The sequence below is a fragment of the Sciurus carolinensis genome, unplaced genomic scaffold, assembly GCF_902686445.1.
Source record: "Sciurus carolinensis unplaced genomic scaffold, mSciCar1.2, whole genome shotgun sequence".
NCBI lineage: Eukaryota > Metazoa > Chordata > Mammalia > Rodentia > Sciuridae > Sciurus > Sciurus carolinensis.
In genome coordinates this window covers 1,213,019-1,233,156 of record NW_025920134.1, presented here as the reverse complement: position 1 = coordinate 1,233,156, position 20,138 = coordinate 1,213,019, and the positions used below count along the sequence as shown (strand labels likewise).

Here is a 20,138-nt window from a genome sequence, read left to right as displayed (position 1 = left end):
AAAGACAATCTGGATGCATATGCTATGTTCGTTGCTGCACTAGTGGGTGAAAATTTTTTCTTAAAGCAGATAAATATTATTTCCTGAAGATGGTTCATTACAGTGAAAAAGTGTGAAAAGAAACTTGCTTTTGTTGCCATAAATATTAATTTAATATAAAATGTTTTGTCTATATTTGAATAACTCATTCTTGTTTCTTTTCATGGGTAGTGTAAATACTTTCAAGAATTTTCTAAATTTTGTTTGTTTATGAAATATGGGAAAAGGACAATTATTCTTTCACTCTATTCTAGGTTATTTATTATCTTTGTCCTTCTCATCTCATAGAATTAATCCAACTATTTTTTATTTGCTGACTCTGCTTTAGTATGTGTCAATGATCAATAATACAAAAGTTGATAAAAATTACTAAATTTGTGATAAATTACTAATTAACATCATTGAAGATGTTATTATTTCAAATGTAGATATCCTCCTTAATTTAATATGTATTACTAAAGAAAAGGTGTCAGAGGAGGATAGAAATGTGTACTAGAAACTGGGGTAGATGCTGTAATTCAAAGATGAAGAGACTGATATGTTCATATTACAATGCTGTGATATTTCCATGGACAGAAATTCTCATTTTGGGGCCAAATGTCATTTACAAGACTCTATCTCTTTGGGCTGACATTGTGCTTCAGAGGGTCTGTGTTTGTTTCTTCAATCTCTCCATATTATATATTGTTTAATTCTGGGATTAGGAGAAACAATATTGAACTACTAAATTAGGGTCAAAGTAGTCATGGCCTAGAAGTAGTCAAAAGTAAATATTTATTTATTTTTTATATCAGGGATTGAACTCAGGGACACTTAACCCTTCTCCACATTCCCAGCCCTTTTCTATATTTTATTTAGAGAAAGGGTCTTGTTAAGTTGATGAGGCTGGCTTTGAACTCACATTCCTCCTGCCTCAGCCTCCAGAGTCACTGGGTTTATACATGTGAACCACCATGCCTGACTGCAAAGACAATATTGATATAGTAGAAAATAAAAATCAAACAAAGGTTTTGAATATTGGAGCTATATAGTGTTAGTGATTGTTGGGTGAGTGTAATCTAGATGCAGTTTTTAGACCAGTTTGGGCAGTAATTTGGCATTATTGAGACTTGTTAATTACACATGATCTATACTAACTTGTTAGTTGAAAATAAGAAAAGGATATAGCCTTCAAGGATTATTTTTTTTAGACAGATTGAAATATAGCATTCCAGTATCTATTATAAGTACAAAGAAATGCTTTTTTTAGTGGTCGGTTTTTAAAGGTCAAGCATTGGTCAGTATCAGTAGTAAAATTTGGTTTAATGGAGAAACTATCTCTAATAAAATTCCAGTGTTCTTGATATACAGGACTTAAATACACTTACTAAAATCATCATATATTTTTATTTTTTTATATCATAAAGACTACTTCAGCAATATCATGACCATGGGATTGTGAGCTAGTTACTTAAATTTTATAAAAGTCAAACTGTGTAAGAAGAGAGAAGCTGTTTGATAGTGTTCTGGGAATTTGAAATAATGCATGTAAAGCAACTTGCAAAGTGTATTGCACCCAGTAAGCACTCACAATTGGCAATTATTTTTGTTATTCTTTTTGTGTTGAGGAATAACTATCAGTAATGGTAGTAAACTTATTTAATCAATCCATTTCTTCAGTGTGATGAATGTTTTTACCAGCAATTCACAAGTACTATTGAATCAAAATAATCTCTGGCTTTTTAAACTATTCATATCATCTGGATTCTATAATAGTCTTCTTCATTCCCACCCAATTTGAGAAATCATTCCTGTAGTGAACTGGTGTTACTAATGGGTATATGATGCATCCTTAATGTGTATTGGGGGAAGAGTTGGGTGTGGGAACAAAATAATCTAGAATATTCATTTTTCCTTCCTTCATTCCTTCCATGCTGTGGCTTGAACCCAGGACCTATGTATTCTAGAGAAGTACTCTATCACCAAGTTGTACCCCTGACTCTCTCATTGTTGTTTCTTAACTAATGGCCATCAGGAGAAGCCTTACTCTTTCAGTAAGTACATTGGTAAGCTTTTTCTTAGAGCTAATCAACTTTTCCTCTTAACCCCTTTGCCCACATTCTCTTTCCCTTGTTTAGGCCTGTGCTTGACATCTAAATAGTCAAGAGAATATTCATTCTTTGTTAGTGACTCTTATGTGTAATTCTGAAGACTTTTTTAAATTAAAGCAAAATAACAGGTCATAAAACTTACCTATCTAAAGAAGAAACTGATATTGAATTTTATTCTTTGTCTAAAAATCTGCTTGGATATTACTATTCATTACCTTATATTATCATTTATGAATGTTTGCTCTTTTAAGTCTGTGAGTGGCCTACCCAGAACTTTAAATTCATGATTAAAAACAACAGCAATAACAAAAGTTAAAAGGGTGTGTGTGTGTGTGTGTGTGTGTGTGTGTGTGTCTGTCTATCTGTCTGTCTCTGCTTGTGTAATTTCAACCACTGTCACAGAACAACATTTGTATCTTGGTTTGTGTTTCTAATGTTCTATGTAATTCTTAATGGGTTCTTGAGTTTTAGGAAAAATTTGTTGTTAGGGTTCAGTACAAAGGAAATTTAAAGTGAAGGCAAAGTGAGTTAAAATTCCCTTCATTCCATATTACCATCTTAATTTTCCTCCCTTTTTAATTCTACTTCAGATTTTTGAGTTTTATCAGGTTTTTTTTTGGGGGGGGGGAACTTTTAAAGTTTATGTATAAAAGTATTTGTTCCATTTATTTTATTTATTTTTATCCTTTTAGTGGAAGGTTTTGCCATAGTATTTTAGTTTATTTATTATCAGAACTATTTTCTGTCTGCCCTATTATATTTTGAAAGTTAATTTTAAAGTATATAACAAGGTAGAATTTAGAGAATCCAAGTTCCCTGATGCAGTCAGTAGCATCAAATATTACCTTGTCTCTTTTTATAGTTTTTAAAGATACTTTTTGTTTAATATACTTTTAATAATTTAATTTAAATTTTTTTAAAGTATCAAGTAATTCTTTAGTCTATCATTTTAGTGTTTTTTGTACTTTCATCAATACTTTGTTTTATACCATTTTATATATATTATTATTTTTCATTTTATTTTTTAATCTGTTCTGTGACAGTTTTAGCATGTGATGTCTCCCTCCCTGTCTCTCCACTTGAACATTTCCTTTGGGTAGATACCCAGAAGTGTCATTAACAAAACAATATTCATGTACCTTTTTCTGGGATTGCCTGTTGTCCCAATATCACTAGTTATTCACATCTATATTTAGTGTTACAATATTTAAAATACTTGGTTTTGATACTTTGTTTATAAAAAGATGTCATAATTTATATTTGAATTTCTTTGGTTGGTTTCACTACCTCTGTGTCTTCTCTCCAAATTGCTAAGGAGACTGTTTCCATTCTTTGGATACTTACACATCCTTTTTTCAAAAAATTACACAATGACATTTTCTTTGTTTTATATCAAAAAGTTTTGTATTATTTTATTAAGAAGCATGATTTTTTTGTCAATTTGTCTATTTACATACTTCTTTCAGGTTTCTTCTTTATTATTTGTGCTTTAATATATATGATTACCTCATATGGCAATTCACTCAGTTTTTCCTCAGTAGTTTTAATATTCTTAAATGTGTTTATTCTGCTTTTATAAATGGCATGCAAAAAATGTAGACTTAACATAATAAAAATGTTATTGGAGGAAAATTGCAGTTGACTCTTTCAGCTCTGAATTGTCTCTTATTTCTTCATCAACACTACCTGTATACTATAAAACTTGAAACTTTCATATGTCAGCATGTCTATAAGAGTTGCATCAGTAGTTGGAATAGATTTGCTCTTAACCATTGTCCAGATTGTACCAGTTAGAGCAGATCAGTAAGAGATTAGTAGCTTATTAGAGATTTTATCAGTTTGTGTTACCATCAGTGACAGACTTGTGGTTATGAAGAAAGAAGTAAATCATATTTTGCCTAAGGTGTTAGACCCATTTCTTAGAGGAGGTAATGCTAAAGCTTTTGAATAGGCTAAGTTTAGCAACTAGGTGCATCTCAGTACATTAAATTCAACTGTTTGACTTGAAATACCTCTGTTATACTAAAATTTACAAAGGATTTTTTGGTACATAATAGTCCTTAAGTCAGATCTACTTTGTCTCCTAGTATTAATTCTTCAGAAATGAAATTTTTTCCCTTTAGTATTGGAACTCTTCAGATTCTTCCACTTTGGTAGGCATTTTAAGTACTTTTAAAAAAATTAACAATGCTGGGTACAGTGGTACACACCTGTAATCCCAGCAGCTTGGGAGACTCAGGCAGGATGATCATGAGTTAAAGACTTGCCTCAGCAAAAGTGAGGCACTGAGCAACTCAGTGAGACTGTGTCTGTAGATAAAACACACACAAAAAAACATAAATTTTAAAAATAAAAATACATTTTAAAATCAGTAATACTCAACTATATAAAGAAACAGAAAAGTTATTTCCTCTTTTGCTCTCTCCTTGTTTTCTCCCCACACCTTTTATATATTTCATTACTTTTTTGTATGTAACATTATATGTAATGTTTTCTAGGTAAACATTACTTTTAGTATCCTGTTTATCTTTTGTGTTTCTCTTTGCAAATATAAACAAATGCAGATTTTATTTTGGAGCTCTTGCCATAACTAGATAAGATTTTTGTCTTTAAAGATCTGTATGGTGGGCTGGGGAGATAGCTCAGTTGGTAGAGTGCTTGCCTTGCAAGCACAAGGCCCTGAGTTCGATCCCCAGTACCGCCAAAAAAAAAAAAAAAAAAGATCTGTATGGCATTTCATTGTGTGAATGCAGCATAATTTAGTAGAAACTTGATCCTAGGTCACCCACAGAGGGTGCTGGCCATGGAGTCACCCTTTGAGTCACAAGACCAGACAGAGCGCAGTGCTGCCCCACTCACCCCAGCCACCGCCATGAAGGCCATGGCATAGCGCATCACTGGGGCCAACATCACAGTTGGAGAGGAGCAGATAAGTGCCATTGGACATGGCACTTGTGTGTTGCTGGGTATTTCACTGGAAGATACACAAAAGGAACTGGAGCACATGGTTTGAAGGACTTTGAACTTGCATGTGTTTGAGTATGAAAGTGGTAAACACTGGTAAAAGAGTGTGGTGGATAAACAGTACAGGGTGCTGTGTGTCAGCCAATTTACTCTCCAGTGCATTCTCAAGGGCAACAAACCTGATTTCCACCTGATGATGCCCATAGAACAGGCAGTGGGCTTCAACAACAGCTTCCTGGAGCAGCTTTGAAAGACCTACAGGCCAGACCTCATCAAAGATGGCAAGTTTGGTGCCTATATGCAGGTACACATTCAGAATGATGGGCCTGACCATAGAACTCGAATGTGCTGCTTCTGCTACCTTGGACCCAAAACAGCTATCAAAACTTGAGAAACAGCAGCAGAGGAAAGAGAAGACCAGAGTCAAGGGCCCTTCTGAATCAAGCAAAGAGAGAAATGTCCCCTGAAAAGAAGACTGCAGCACCAGCAGTGGGGCAGAGTGTGATGTGTCCTCTGAGCATGAGCCATAGCCTTAGTGCATTACCAGTGATCAGATCTGGATCCTGAAAAATTCAAGATGCTAAGCACCCGTACTGCTTTAAGAATTTGGAACTGAGAAATGAAGAGAGAGATATACATAAGAAATTGGGAATATAAACAGCCCTGCAAAAAACCCAGAACAAAAACAAAGAACAGAAACAAACCCCAAGGACCATTATGTTTTCTGTAGTTGCTATGAGGTGAAGGCAGTAGATACTGCTGATGAGGCAGTGTGCATGGCAGAGGCACACACCCATGCCTCCCTACAGAAAGATTTTGCTGGTTTCTACCATGTCTTGGCTTGCTTTTAGAACAAGCTGGTCCAACGTCATTGTTCATCAATCCACTGTGGTGAATTCTGCTTGTCCATGATGGATCTCCAGCACATCTCTGCTGTCTGTGTTCTTTCCAACACTAGTTCATAAGACAGGACCCATGTTAAGGTATAAGGAGAACAACTATCAATGATAATGTCTTGTGTGAAACCTTTGCATCTTGTAAATCTTTTCTTTTTTCTAAAAATAAATATTAATTAAATCTAAAAAAATCCCTTGATCCTATGTAGACACTATACATGTTTCCTACATTTTGCCTCTACAATGCCAAATGAATATAAAACAAACTATATATATTTCCTATTTTTACCAGTGAATGCATGGTTTTGATTTTGAGAACAAACATCAATAGGATGTAAATTTTCTTACTCTTGCAACTTGAGAGGACCTAGAAGCAGTGACTTAGTAGCAATAAGCATAACTCACACCTAGATCTTGGTTCCTAATGTTGTTTTCCTGTAAAAGGAACCAGGCCTTCTTGGAGAAATGGCTGATTCTAGGACTGGGGCAGAAGATAAAAAATAAAAGACAAATCTGGAGCATCTTGTAATGCCAAAAGTTTGGAAATACCAAAGAAGAACTGTGAGTGGCCTTTGTTGAAGGGACAGAGCCCACTGAAAGAATTCCCAATGATGGATACTGGGAAAAGTTTTACAACAAAATAAAGTACTGGAAAGAAAGACAGACTGAGATGGGGACATTAAAAGACAGGGTCTTGTTGAGTTACTTAGAGCCTCACTAGTTTGTTGTGGTTGGCTTCTAACTTGTGATCCTTCTGCCTCAGCTCGAACTGCTGGGATTACAGACATGCACTGATGTACCTGGCCCGAATAAATTTAAAGCATTATATTTTATGAATGTTTCTCCTTGGTAATAGGCATGTGATTGTTTAAAGATTCTTAATATTAAAATCTCAAATTTGGGGCAATGATTTCATAGTCTCTGTATAAATGACACTTAGGTTCTTTTGTTTAATTCACTAATTGACACACTTTTATAGATATCTCTCAATAGGAATATATGTTCATTTAGGCTAGGATTATATCTTTTATATTCTATAACATGCTTAATCATAAAGCATATACTGGATAATTCATCCATGAGGGAGTGGATGTGAACATTGTTGAGATAGTTAAAGTCAACAAATGGATAAAATGGTTATATTAGTTTTTTGATTATCAACTAATTTTTTTTACATGAGAAAGGGGTAGATATTGACCAGCGTAAAATATTTTAAATATTTTTATAAATATTTTTTATAGAAATTAACTCTTTGGCTTTGTATGAATAGTTGTAGACGAGTTTATATGTAGTGATCTCTGTTAAAACTTTTGTTTTCTCCTTTGGCTTTGCTTTCTCAGTCCTTCTCATGTGATCCTGAATCTTGGGCTGGTGATGAAATGATTTTCAAATACTGTGAACCACAGAGTCTGTAGTGAAGACTAGCAGGCCTCCACCATCTCACGGCATGCATTCTTCCCTCCACCTGTACACGGAGTCTTTCATGAAACCCCCATTGTGGAGACCCCACAGTGTTACTGGAGGAAGCCTTGGCTGTTCATCATGGCAATGCCCAGAAATGGAAGCAGATTTAGTAATTTGATTATTTGTCTATGTTATCTAACTTTCTGATTGTAAAACATGCATGTGTCAGGTTTTAGACTGCCAGCTTTTATTATCTGCTTTCACTTTACCAGTTAAAAAAACAAGAGTAGGAAGGACATCAGAAAGATGGAAGGTTCTAGAGAGGGTATTGTTGATACTACAGAGAAGTGATATTTGAATACCTGTCCATCAGAAAGGAAACAAATCCCATAAGAAGAACAATGCAGAATTTCAAACAGATTGACAGCTTAGGGTGGTGCTTAATTTAAGATCATACCGCATTTACACTTGAAATAATCAATATAGACTAGTACAATAATTAGATTATCACCTCAGTTGTTACTGTTTTTACTATGTCCTTTTAAATATCCAGGAAAATACATATCTGAAAGTTTCTTCTTATTTTATATCTAATCCCTAATCATTTCTGGGGGTATTTTTGAAATTTTCAAAAAACTGTTTAGTTGCAGATGAGCACAATGCCTTTATTGTTTTATGTTTAATGTGGTGCTAAGTAGTGAACCCAAGTTCGTCACTTGTGCTGGGAGCACTCATTAGCACTGAGCCACACCACAACTCTGTTTTTTTGTTTTTTAATTCATGTTTGATTTGACTTTTGCAACATGCTATGTTTTTAAACATAATTCAAAATTTTTTGAATTTTTTTTGGGGAGTACCAGGATTGAACTCAGGGGCACTTGACCACTGAGCAACATCCCCAGCCCTATTTTATATTTTTTTAGAGATAGGGTTGCCCTGAATTGCTTAGTGTCTTGCTTTTGCTGAGACTGACTTTGATCTCACCATCCTGCTGCCTCAGCATTACAGGTGTGTGTCACCACACCCAGTTAAACATAACAATTTTATTGTTTTATTAGATAATTATATTTACTAAAATTCTGAGCATTTTTTCTACTGCTTGCCTTCTTTCTTGCCATGGCAGATTATTTTCTGATGCATTTCATGAATTTTGGAAATATGAACTCATGCATATTATATCTGTAGGTAATGTGTGTAATCTTTACCTGTTTAGGTGTGACCCTACAGAATGGTGTGCTGCAGTCAGCTCAAAATGAGAGATGATTCTTAAATTTTCAGCAATTTTGCCTGTTACACATGGCTATTATTACTTTTGAATTATATAAACTTATAATTAAGATAAATTCAAAAACAAGAGCAATGAATATGCAAGAGTCATTATTTCTGATTGTTTTAGTGCCTTTACTATTGTTATCTCTGTGATAAGAGTTACTTCTGTGGTATATTTATTACAGAGTATCATTTAATGGTGTACCACTGCATGTTCTTCCCATTGTTACACATTCAGTGTCATGTTGGTAGTATGAAGTCTGTTATGGAGGAAATCAAAACACTAAAGGTCAGGACTTTGAGTTAATATTTTGATCTCTTAACTGCACACATATATACTCAACTATAGAAGACTGTAATTCTCTGTATGTTGGTTGTCTATATTTTATCTGCAATGATAATTAATTACATAGTAGGATAAAATAAATATTCACTAAGTTAAATATTGTCTCATTTTCTGAAACAGATATTGATCACAAATATCTAAAAATGGGATCAGATGTTGAGAGTGACCACTCTTCTGGAAGTCATCTAATGAAATCCAGTCACCGATAGGTGTTTGTCTCAGAAATCATAAACATAGATGGATCTCGATGGAGGTAACATTTTAAAAATATATAAATATACCTTTTTATGTTTGTTTTTGTATATAAACACACACACACACATATCAAGCAAATAAAGCAATTTGAAAATTTTCATGAAGGTAAATGACTCCTGTAAAGAGAGCTTTTATAATTATATTAATGAGTTGTATTCTGAATATTTTCTTTTTCCTAATTACTATTCCAAGGCAAGCACACATTAATGATAGTATTCTATGTTCTACAGAATATTCATTTTTGTTTCCCTTTTGAGGAAAAGTGATTTTTTAAAATTCCAGAAATTTAGACTGACATCATTCTAGAGGGCATTAGCAAAGTCCTCTTTTTAAAAAATGTGATTTCAGTTATATCTCTTTGAGATTCATTTGTATACTTATATGTATATATATATATATCATGTATATATACATATATATCATATATTTATATATGATATATATATTCAGCATTTCTAGAAAATCCAAAGAGTTTTCCAAAGTAGTTGTGTTCTTTATACTTCCAACATCAATGTATCAATGTATGATATTTGTGATTGGTCTTCTTGCCCACTTTTGACACATTCTTTTTTAATTTTAACTTTTCTGGTAAAATAGTGGTCTCATTGTGGTTTTATTTTGCATTTCATTGTCTAAGTCAAAGACTTTTAAATATGTTTGTTAGTCACTTAGCTATCCTCTTTTGTAGATTAATTGCCCAAATCTGTTGTCTATTTTCTACTGACTTTTCTACCTTTTCCTTACTGATTTATAGGAATTCTTTACCTTTTACATAAAGGAACTTTGTCAGCTTTATGTCTTATAAACATCTTCTAAATGTAGCACTTATTATTGAAAGGACAGCTTTTCCTGGTGCACTTTGATATTTGATGTAAGTTCAGGTGATTGCATATTGTCTTTTGGATTACTAGAGTCCTCTATTAGAGATACATATAAAGTGTTGTAATGAATAAAATGGGCAACAAGTATGTGGTCTGCAAATCATAAGTCTTCAGAAAAGGAAGCACTTGAGATGGTCCTTGAAAGATGGGTAGGAATTTGTCAACTTGAAAATAAGTCTATGAAGGAAGATTATTCAAACAGAGGAAATTTCATGTAATAAACCCAGAGATAGAATGTGTATGTTATATTAAGGAAATTGTAACAAATAAGAAGGGTCACTATATAATAATTTACTTTAAAAATAGGACTTGAAAGGATAGATTAAACCAGATTATAAAAAGCACGAGTTATAAAGTCAAGGAGTCTGAACATCCCATGTAATTAAAAGTGTTTATTTAAACAAGTGCTGAACTGATCTCATTTTTCTTCCAAATAATAGTTTCAGGAAAAGTAGAGGCAATGAACTGGAGGAAGAGACAGATAAGAGGCATGTAGATGAATTAGGAATTTATTCCAAATTAGGGATAGTGTGGCCATCCTGTAGAAATAGAAAGTAGAACACATGCTGAGAGAAAATAGACAGGACCTAGTACCTAGCTGAACTTTTTGTCTGAGGGAGGAACAATTGATGATGACTTCTGAGGTTCTCACAGATGTTTATCTCCTTTCCATATATTATATCATGTTTTTTTAATTCACAAAAGCTTCTGTTTAGATATTCTAAAATGTATAATTACTTTATTCTGTATACACTCTGAACACATTGACAAAGTGTAACCAACTTGATTTTGGTACACATCTGTGATTATCATAGTTTTGCACATCACTGCTTAAAATATTTTAAAATATATTTTGTCACTTTATTTTCTGGTCAAAGGTTTTCTTTAGCTGTCAATTTTTATAAAAGATTTATATGTAGATGGATTCTGAATTATGTTTGTTCTGATTGGGAGGTAAAGAATGATTTAATAGCATTTGAGAACTTTTTTGGGGGGTTATTAAACCCAGGGTCTCCAGCATACTAAGTAATTGCTCTACCAATAAACTCTGTCTCCAACCCTTACCATGCAGTTCTTAAACCTGTTATTTAAAAAGAGTTGTCTCTTGCAGTCTACTTGTAACCCTCTTATGAGTTCGTAGTGATTGGGGATTTTATTATTGTTGTCTGTTCCTATTTATTTCCCATGCTTTTTGATTTTGAAATGGCTTATAAGTTTCAGATTAATCATGTCAGCTATATTTTGGTTTCTGTCCATGAATTCCTTTTGTTATCATTTACATTACTAAGCAGATTTTTTTTAATATATATTCAAAACTTATTCTTCAAAATGAAAAATCTTTACCTTGTGTTTATATTTGAAGGTGGGAAGTAGGCAAAAGAAGGGGCTAGGGTAAAAGGGATGGGAAAAGAAAATTATTTTTCACAATGCTTACAATTCAAGTTCACATAGATGCTGTATTCATTATGTATCTAGAATTAGATTTTTTTCTCAGTGAGGTCTATTCTTCAATATAGAAATCTGAACCTTAGACTTTATGTATAAAGACCAAGGGTGAGGTTAGGAATGGATGGAAAGCAGTTGGGTAAAAACAAATATTCTTCACATGTGTGAAGAGTTCAAGTTTCCATGGATAACATACCCTTCATCTTAGATGGAAATTAAGAAAAAGAATCCTAGATTTAATTTTTTTGCTGGAGGGAGTGACAGGGAATGCTGATGGGATCTACTGTAAATCCATGGTCATCTACCTCAAGTGGACCTTCATTTTTGCATTTAACACTGTCTTACTTGAACCAAGGAGTTGATCTCTTCTGCATATTAGAAAAACCAAATGCTGTAAACCTGAAACTCCCCCATTTTCTGAATAACAATCATGAAAATCTGTCTGCACTTTCTCTCTTCTTTTCAATCTTGTTGCCATTTTTTTCCATCTCATCTGCTCAGGGTTATTGAAATATCTGTTATACCAATAAACTCTTTTGTATTCAGTCTCCTTTTCTTAAGTTCATCCTTCCCATTGACTTTCTATTTAAATAAACTTTTAATTTTATTTTAGCAGAGAAATCACAAAGGTAATACAGTAATTTCACCACATACCCAGTTCTTCCTATTATTAGTAGAAGTTACTTTAATATATTTCATACAACTAAGGAACCAATATTGGTACATTACTATTTAGTAAACTCCACATTTTATTCAGATTTTACTAGCTTTTTACCACCAACCATTTTTGTCCCAGAATCCCATTCAGGATATGATGTTTTATTTAGTAATCTTGTCTCATATTAAAGATACTGGTTGATGGATGGGGAAGTGCTATGTAATACTTATATATGGCTTATAATAAATTAAGTATTCTCTTAACATTTAAATATTAAATTAATGGAAAACCTTATATGGTGATAGTGAGAATTCATCTCAGTTTTGTTGCATTTCCAATAATGGCATATTCAATACAAGTTTTAGGAGACTTTTAAGTGTAACATCAATAGAATGAAAATCTATATATGAACATTTGTGTCATTATATTAAATTATAGAGTAGCACATTAGAAGTGCTTATTTCTTCCCACTGTGTGGATTTCTCATCCCTATACTGATAATTTTTGTAAGAAACAAATGGCCAATAAAATTGAGGTTTTCAGTTTCTTTTCTGTCCCCACATGTGAAGGAGCAAAACCCATTGCTGTCAAACAGCAATTCAGTAATTCTCACAGGGAGGGAAATGGGTGTTTGAAGTAACCTCCTGCTGTCCACAGTTTATTTCAGTACATACTTACCTTTAACATGGCACCTGGATATCCTCAGCATATCTTCACTTGTTCTAAAGCTAAATTGAAAATGCATCTCCAGCTTATTAATAGTTTCATAACTGTGATGCATAAATTACATTGCTAGAAACAAAGCCAGCTAGAACTCTCTTTTTACACTTGCTACTGCTTACAAAGTACACTGAATTATAGGGGGAACTATTACAAGTTGTAATTTATCTTATGTAGGTATATTTTTAGTGTTCACGTGCTTTTGCTGTAAGAGCTATCTAAATAGGAATTTGCTTGGGCTGTCAAAAAGTGAAGTATTAGAACAATGAACTATCAGAGAAATTATTGCCTTTTGTCTGGAAAGCAGAATTAAGAGAGTTTATATATTATATTAAAATATAAAGTTCACTATACATATTTTTAGCTATTATTTCTGTTTTTATAAAACTTTTAAAGGTTTAAAATATTCAAAATAATGTGCAACACATTCTAGATTTTTAACTCATGAAAGTGGGGATCATGTCAGTCTTCTTCACTGTATGCTTAGCACTTAACATTGTGCTTGGTAAATGTTAAATAAATGAGTTTTGTCTTCTGTCCTCTGAATAATTTCCACTGGAGACCATGTAAATAAGCTAGTGATTATATCTATTACAAATCTTGTGTTCAGATAAAAATACAAAGTTTTCTAAATATGTCATTTAAAAATGTATTAATTATAGTAATTACTATTCAGTTGTGATCATTAAATCCTTAAGATTGGAAATTATTAAAATGGGGAGGATATTGCAGTATGCTTTACTCTTTCAATTAGGATCTGATAGTTCACTAATGTAACTGCCTTTTGTTTGAATTCTTCACTTTCTTTCATGGGTGGAATTCAGTAGTGCTGTTTATATTAGAGACTGATTATTAAAATTTAACTTCATAATTACAGTATGAAAATTGTTTTTCTTTATATTTATAAATTTATTTTTAATTGGCACATAATTTTATAGATTTATTTGGTATTTTGACATTTCAATACAAGTATAAATGTGTGCTAATCAGATGAGATTAACTGACATATCTATCACCTTAAATATTCATTATTTCTTTGTGTTAGGAACATTCACAATCCCCTCTATAAGCTGAAATACAGAGCTAATTATTGCCAACTGGTTACTTAAAATTTTTTTTTCTGTATATTCTAGTGTCATTAAATTTTATTCTCTGGAGTTGTTCTTTGTAGACTCAAATCTTTCATGTATCCTTTTCAAGTTATTCCTTACACTATATAGTAGATTTTAATCTTTCAAACCATTAATTTGTAGTCAATACACTTATGTAACCTATTTTTTTCCCACTGGTGTAATCTTTAATGCAAACTCCATTGTTTTTGTCATGATAACCACTACACAAGTAACCATACAGTGTACTTCATGTTAAGGACATTCAAGTATTCAGTTAAGATACAGTAATGAGTAAGAAAATTTCCCTTCTACTGAGAAGAACAGGTTTCTAGGTTGCAGTCATGTCTTTTCCTGTACTTCTATTTGTTATAGACAGTGACTTTATATATGTTTTTTTTCATGAATACTCATTGTTTTGTTCATATTGGCTTGTACAGTAGTTCCCTGTTTGTAAGGTTAAACATCTGAAGTCCACAGATAGGTATAAGAAAATAATGTTATTTTATCATAGTTTGTTAACCTTGTAAACCTCACTTTTTATATAAAGTGAAAAATCATTGGAATCAGGCTATCATGTACCAGAAATTGGACTGTCAGCCAGATTTTCCATACTGAAGTAAAAATCTTCATTTGTTTCTGGAAATTATTGTATCTTACAGTTTTGCCCATTATTCTGCACAACTATTGATAGTAGAAATAAAGAACTTAGTAAATAATAAGTTACATACAAGGCAGTATCTGGGTAGGTAGTATATGATGGTTCCAAAACTTTATTTTTCTAATTTAATGTTTTTCATGAAAAACAACATATATGTAAAGCAAAAAGGTAACATTAAAAGCAAACAGAAGCAGTTCTTCAGTGATGTAATAATATACTACCTATGACTAGAGTTGTTTTAGTTTATCAGATTTGAATTAAGCACTTCTTAGTTGGACCTGCAGTTTTCTACATCATTTTTACTTGGTATTTGTCATTGTAACAAAAGGATAAAAACAGTTCTTTTGAGGGACCTCTTCTACCTTTGTCCATTCATCTTTGGAAAGTTTATTGTTTTGTCTAAAGTAGCAAGTGATGCCAGGTCTAATAATCAGGTACCACTTTTATTTTATTTGACAGCTCCAGAAAAATTACAAATTAGATTCTCTAGGGTTGGAGTGCAATGCAATATTTTAATAATTTAATATGATTTATATACCTATAAAAACTGAAGTTTTGCATTATTTCCTTTCACAAGCTTTTTATTGAAGGACACTAGCATCTTCTCTGCAAGTAGTGAATCTTTTTTAGATTATTAATGTATCTTCTGTTGCAAAGGGATTCTAGAAAACAATTTTAAGGAAATTCATATTCTTGGCTTCTGATTACTTTTTTTTTAAATTTTGCTCTCTCAGTCCCTATTTTCTACCTGTCTATATTGTTTTTCCAAATCTTTGATGTTAAGGTTGCTTTCTCTGTTTTTTCATTTTCTTTTTAAATATATATTGGACATATTGGGTTTCTGTGACATATTTTGATATATTCCATCTAACCCATTTTTTCACTCCATACAAAATAAGCAGTGAGTTTAAGGTTTAAAAGAAAGGGTTTAGGAACTCACTTTTAAAGCTTTTAAGAAGGGAAAAGTGAGACTTATATTACTGGTTTTGTGTTTGCATGTTTCCTGATCTATAGTAGAATGTAAATTGATTTTCTTTTTAATTGTGTTTTGATTGTAGAACCTGAAACAAATGGGATCTTTTTGGTTTCAAGTCTCCATAGGAATTTAAAGATTGGTCAGAAAATTATTTTGTGAATTTTTTGGGGGGTACTGGGGATTGAACCTAGGGCCTTGTGCTTGCAAGGCAAGCACTGTACCAACTGAGCTATATCCCCAGCCATTCTACTTTGTGATTTTGTTAAAAGGAAAATAAAATAAAAATTTTATAAGATTCTTTAGTATCTTAAAATCAAAGTCTGTGGTAGTTTAAATTTTGTGTTCTCAAAATAAAACAAGGCATTCACAGCAGACCATTATTCAATCCATATGTAAGGTAGGTTCTTTCAATTATGAATACCGATGCTTTTCACCCTTTCAATATTCCAGCATCAACTATATTTTGAAACTTGAGAAATGTTCAACAATTTGAGTGTAACCAACTGTTTCTATTCTTAAACACTGTAGAATTGGAGAGGTTTAGAAGTTGAGGAAGAGATGAAATTTTAAGAATAAATACTCAATTTATCATAGTTTTGCTTGCAGTCAGAAATGGGGCTTGGGGAATCAGAAACCTACATCAAATTAGAAAAATTTGGAAAGGTAAGTGAATTCTTATTTTAAAAATGTAAGACTTTCTTGTTCATCATCTAAGTGTATGGTTTTGCCAACCTGGAAAATTGTGAACATGATTGTCTAAAGGATTATATCTTGCTTTGAAAAGGTAACAAAATTAGGAGGAATGAAGCTTTTAATTCTTGTAAGTATCCTATCAGTTTGAGAGAAAATTAGTATTTTTAGTAGGCTTAAATTCTTTTATTGAAACACAAAACAGTTTACTTTCTTGGTAACATAATAGGCATCTGTTTGTTTAGCCTCCTAGCAGTCTCCTGTCTGTGCTGTCATGGGAAATTACATGAGATAAGATTTCTTAAAAATAACTTTAAAAATAAAACACTTTCATTGAAGGGAAGGAATTCTTAATATATTTTTCTTTAACTTATCACTACCTGTAATGCTACTAATTTAAAACCATTCTATCTTCCACAGTAATAAAGTGCAAGAAAATACTAAGTAAAAAGTGTTAAATAAACAGTAAGAAATAAAAAAGAAGTAATAAAAAATAAATAGCAGGAAGGAAAATAATAGACTTGGTTGACAGGGAAGCTTTTTTCTTTTGCAAATAACTAATGTGCAAAGATTTTGAAAAGTTTGGAAACCTGGGTAAAACCTTTTTTTATTTAACAGTATAATTCTTTCATTTAATGTGGTCAGTGTCATTCATTCTTCATATACCATTACAGGGAATGGACCTTTGATTTTAATACTATTGATACAAATCTTAATTTGAAATAAAGCACAAAAAGTAAATTAAATTCTTGTTTTATTCTTTTGAGACACTTTTAGTCTTATAAAAACCTGAAAGCTGTGTACATGTAACTGAAAGTCATCTTTGCTGTAAGAAAGTCCAATACTGGACATTGTGGAGTTTTCTTTGCAAGATGGAATTCAGCATGCTTAGAAATTAGAAATTCAGTTAGGTATTTTTATTGTTTTTATTGTAACCCCCTTATGATATTCTTGACTAATTCTTTAAAAATATGCTTTATAGGGTACATATGCAATAGTTTATAAAGGAAAAAGTAAACTGACAGAGAATTTGGTGGAAATTCTGTTTGGAACACAAAGAAGGCACACCCAGTACAGCTAAAAGAGAAGGTATATTTATTTAGACTATTTTAAAACCAAAACTGTGTAAGAGTAACTTTAATAAATAAAAGCAGATAGAAATAATAGGTGATGGAAGATATATTCAATCCTCAAAAATTATTTCTAAAACTAACATATTCAGTAGAAAGAAATTAATTATCTTAATGTATTGTAAAATATTATGAAATCATTAAAAGTAGTGACATAGATAAATATCTGATAGGGAAATTTTATATATTGGTACATGGGAAACATAACTGTAAATTAGCTGCATATATTAAATATAAGAAATGAATGAAGTGTTTATAGACATGTCATGACACCATTTTATTTAAAAAGTGAATTTTCAAAGATTTTATTTGTCCAAAATTCACCAATAGCTTATAGAAACCTATTTTGAAAATAAACTGTCCCATTTGGTATGTTTGAGACCTTTATAATTCTGTAGATAGAAATCAGTAACTTCAAACTTGCATTTTTTAAAAAATAGTGAATTTGGTAAATATAAAGGAAAGCCAATTTCTGTTACTAAAAGAGAGGTCTGAACATATGACTAGCCCATTGCTAAGAATTTTAGAACACGGCTTTAAAAGTATTTCCATATACATTTCATAAGGATTGTTTTCATCATAGTTGACATTTTCTTTACAAGGTGTTGTGAAGACTATTTGTAGATCTTCTCAGTTTTTAAAATTCTACTTTTTCTGCTTTTATATTAGCACTAATTTGGAAAGAAAATAGTCTATAATTATCATAATTTGACAGAGGTTTGATAAGTCTTTTACATCAGGTCTAAATAGTTGGAAGGTATTTTATTGTTTGTTAAAATCACATTTAATGTTTTCCAAAGGAAAAATTTAACAGAAATATATTGAAAGGTAGCTGTGTTCACTGCTGTAACCCCAATGCAAGCCACCAGGAATATATTAAAGTAGTAACTTTAGAGTTTTCAAAACACATAAGTAAATATGTGGAGTCTGAAGACATCACAGCTCACAGTTTTTTCAGACCAGGCATGGTGTTGCATGCCCAAAACCCAGTTATTTGGGAAACTGAGGTAGGAGGATCACAAATTTGAGACCAGCCTGAGCATTTTAATGAGACCCTGTCTCAGAATTAAAATGCAAATAGTTGGTGGCATAGCTCTCATGTAGAGTGCTCTTGAGTTCAATCCCTAATAACCCCCCTCCAAAACACCACCAGAGTCATTCCTGCCATTAATCACCGGCTGCCTTGGCTTATTCTTGGTATTCAGATACCATTTTTCATCTGTAAGTGAGTCAAAGTTACCTCTTTGGTACTTAAAGTTCTTTTTGGTAACACCAGAAATTTAAGATGTGTTCCACATCTCTTTTTTCATGACAATCCACAACAAAACATCTACCATTAGCCTTATAGGAATTGCTTTTTTTAGATCACTAGAGTGCATTACCCCTTTTTGAATCACAGCTAAATTTGAAACTAAGAGTTACAAAAAGTAAAATATGCAGGAGGTAGGTGTTAATAACTAATTGAGTTATTTTTATAACTGGTAATTTGCCAGGGTATGCAGCCCTATTCTCTCACATACTGAGACTTTACATAAAGCCACCAAGTTCAATGCCATATTTAAAGGTACTGAACCAGATCAGAAGATTTATTTTTTTAAGGAAGTTAGTAAATGCCTGTGTTTGTTTGCCATACTGGAATTTTATAATCAAACTATAAACTTTAGTAGTATAGAGGATATGTGCATTTAGGCTGCTTTCTCTAATAAATGAACATTACTATGAAAGTAAAATGTTGTTATATTCATAATATTTTCAGACACTGTTGACAAAAATGATAGATGCTTCAAATTGAACAATGTACTAAAATTGAGAAAACAAAATGGAAAGGCATTGTCCTTAAAGTGATATAATTTCTTGATTTTTTTTCTTTTACTATTCTAGATGAGTTGCTTTTTACTTATCATAGTTTATGCTAATACCGACTACATCTTGATATCTATAAGACTAATTTTTACTTATTTGCTTTTATAGATGTTTCTATATGAAATTCTACATGGATTGACTTATTGCCACAGAAGAATGGTGTCACATTGAGACTTGAAACCACAGAACCTTCTTATTAATATAAAAGGGAAGTCTGATCCTGAGCTGAAATGTTGAAGATTTGGACCTACTTTTTCTTCTATAAGATGAAGGATCTCGGGTCTGATTCTGAGGTCCTTGATCCATTTTGCGTTGAGTTTTGTGCAGGATGAGAGATAGGGGTTCAGGTTCATTCTGCTGCATATGGATTTCCAGTTTTCCCAGCACCATTTGTTGAAGAGGCTATCTTTTCTCCGTTGCATATTTTTGGCCCCCTTTGCCTAGTATGAGAAAATTGTATTTATTTGGGTTCGTGTCCATGTCTTCTATTCTGTACCATTGATATACCTGTCTATTTTGGTGCCAATACCATGCTGTTTTTGTTACTATTGCTTTGTAGTATAGTCAAAGTTCTGGTATTGTGATATCCCCTGCTTCGCTGTTCCTGCTAAGGATTGCTTTAGCTATTCTGGGTTTCTTATTCTTCCAGATGAATTTCATGATTGCTTGCTCTATTTCTGTGAGGTACGTCAATTGGGATTTTAATTGGAATTGCACTGAATCTGTATAGCACCTTTGGTA

At 32.3% G+C, this 20,138-nt stretch overlaps 1 long non-coding RNA gene and 1 pseudogene across 1 annotated transcript; both read left to right on the top strand.

Moving 5' to 3' along the window:
- Positions 1-5,001: 5,001 nt before the first annotated feature.
- Positions 5,002-5,702, top strand: LOC124974161 (D-aminoacyl-tRNA deacylase 1-like; annotated as a pseudogene).
- Positions 5,703-7,336: 1,634 nt separating this feature from the next.
- On the top strand, positions 7,337-19,643 carry LOC124974162 (uncharacterized). The gene is made up of 4 exons (XR_007106753.1): positions 7,337-7,562; positions 9,129-9,261; positions 17,387-17,493; positions 19,506-19,643. It is a non-coding gene; the product is annotated as an uncharacterized LOC124974162 (long non-coding RNA).
- The last annotated feature ends 495 nt before the right edge of the window (positions 19,644-20,138 follow it).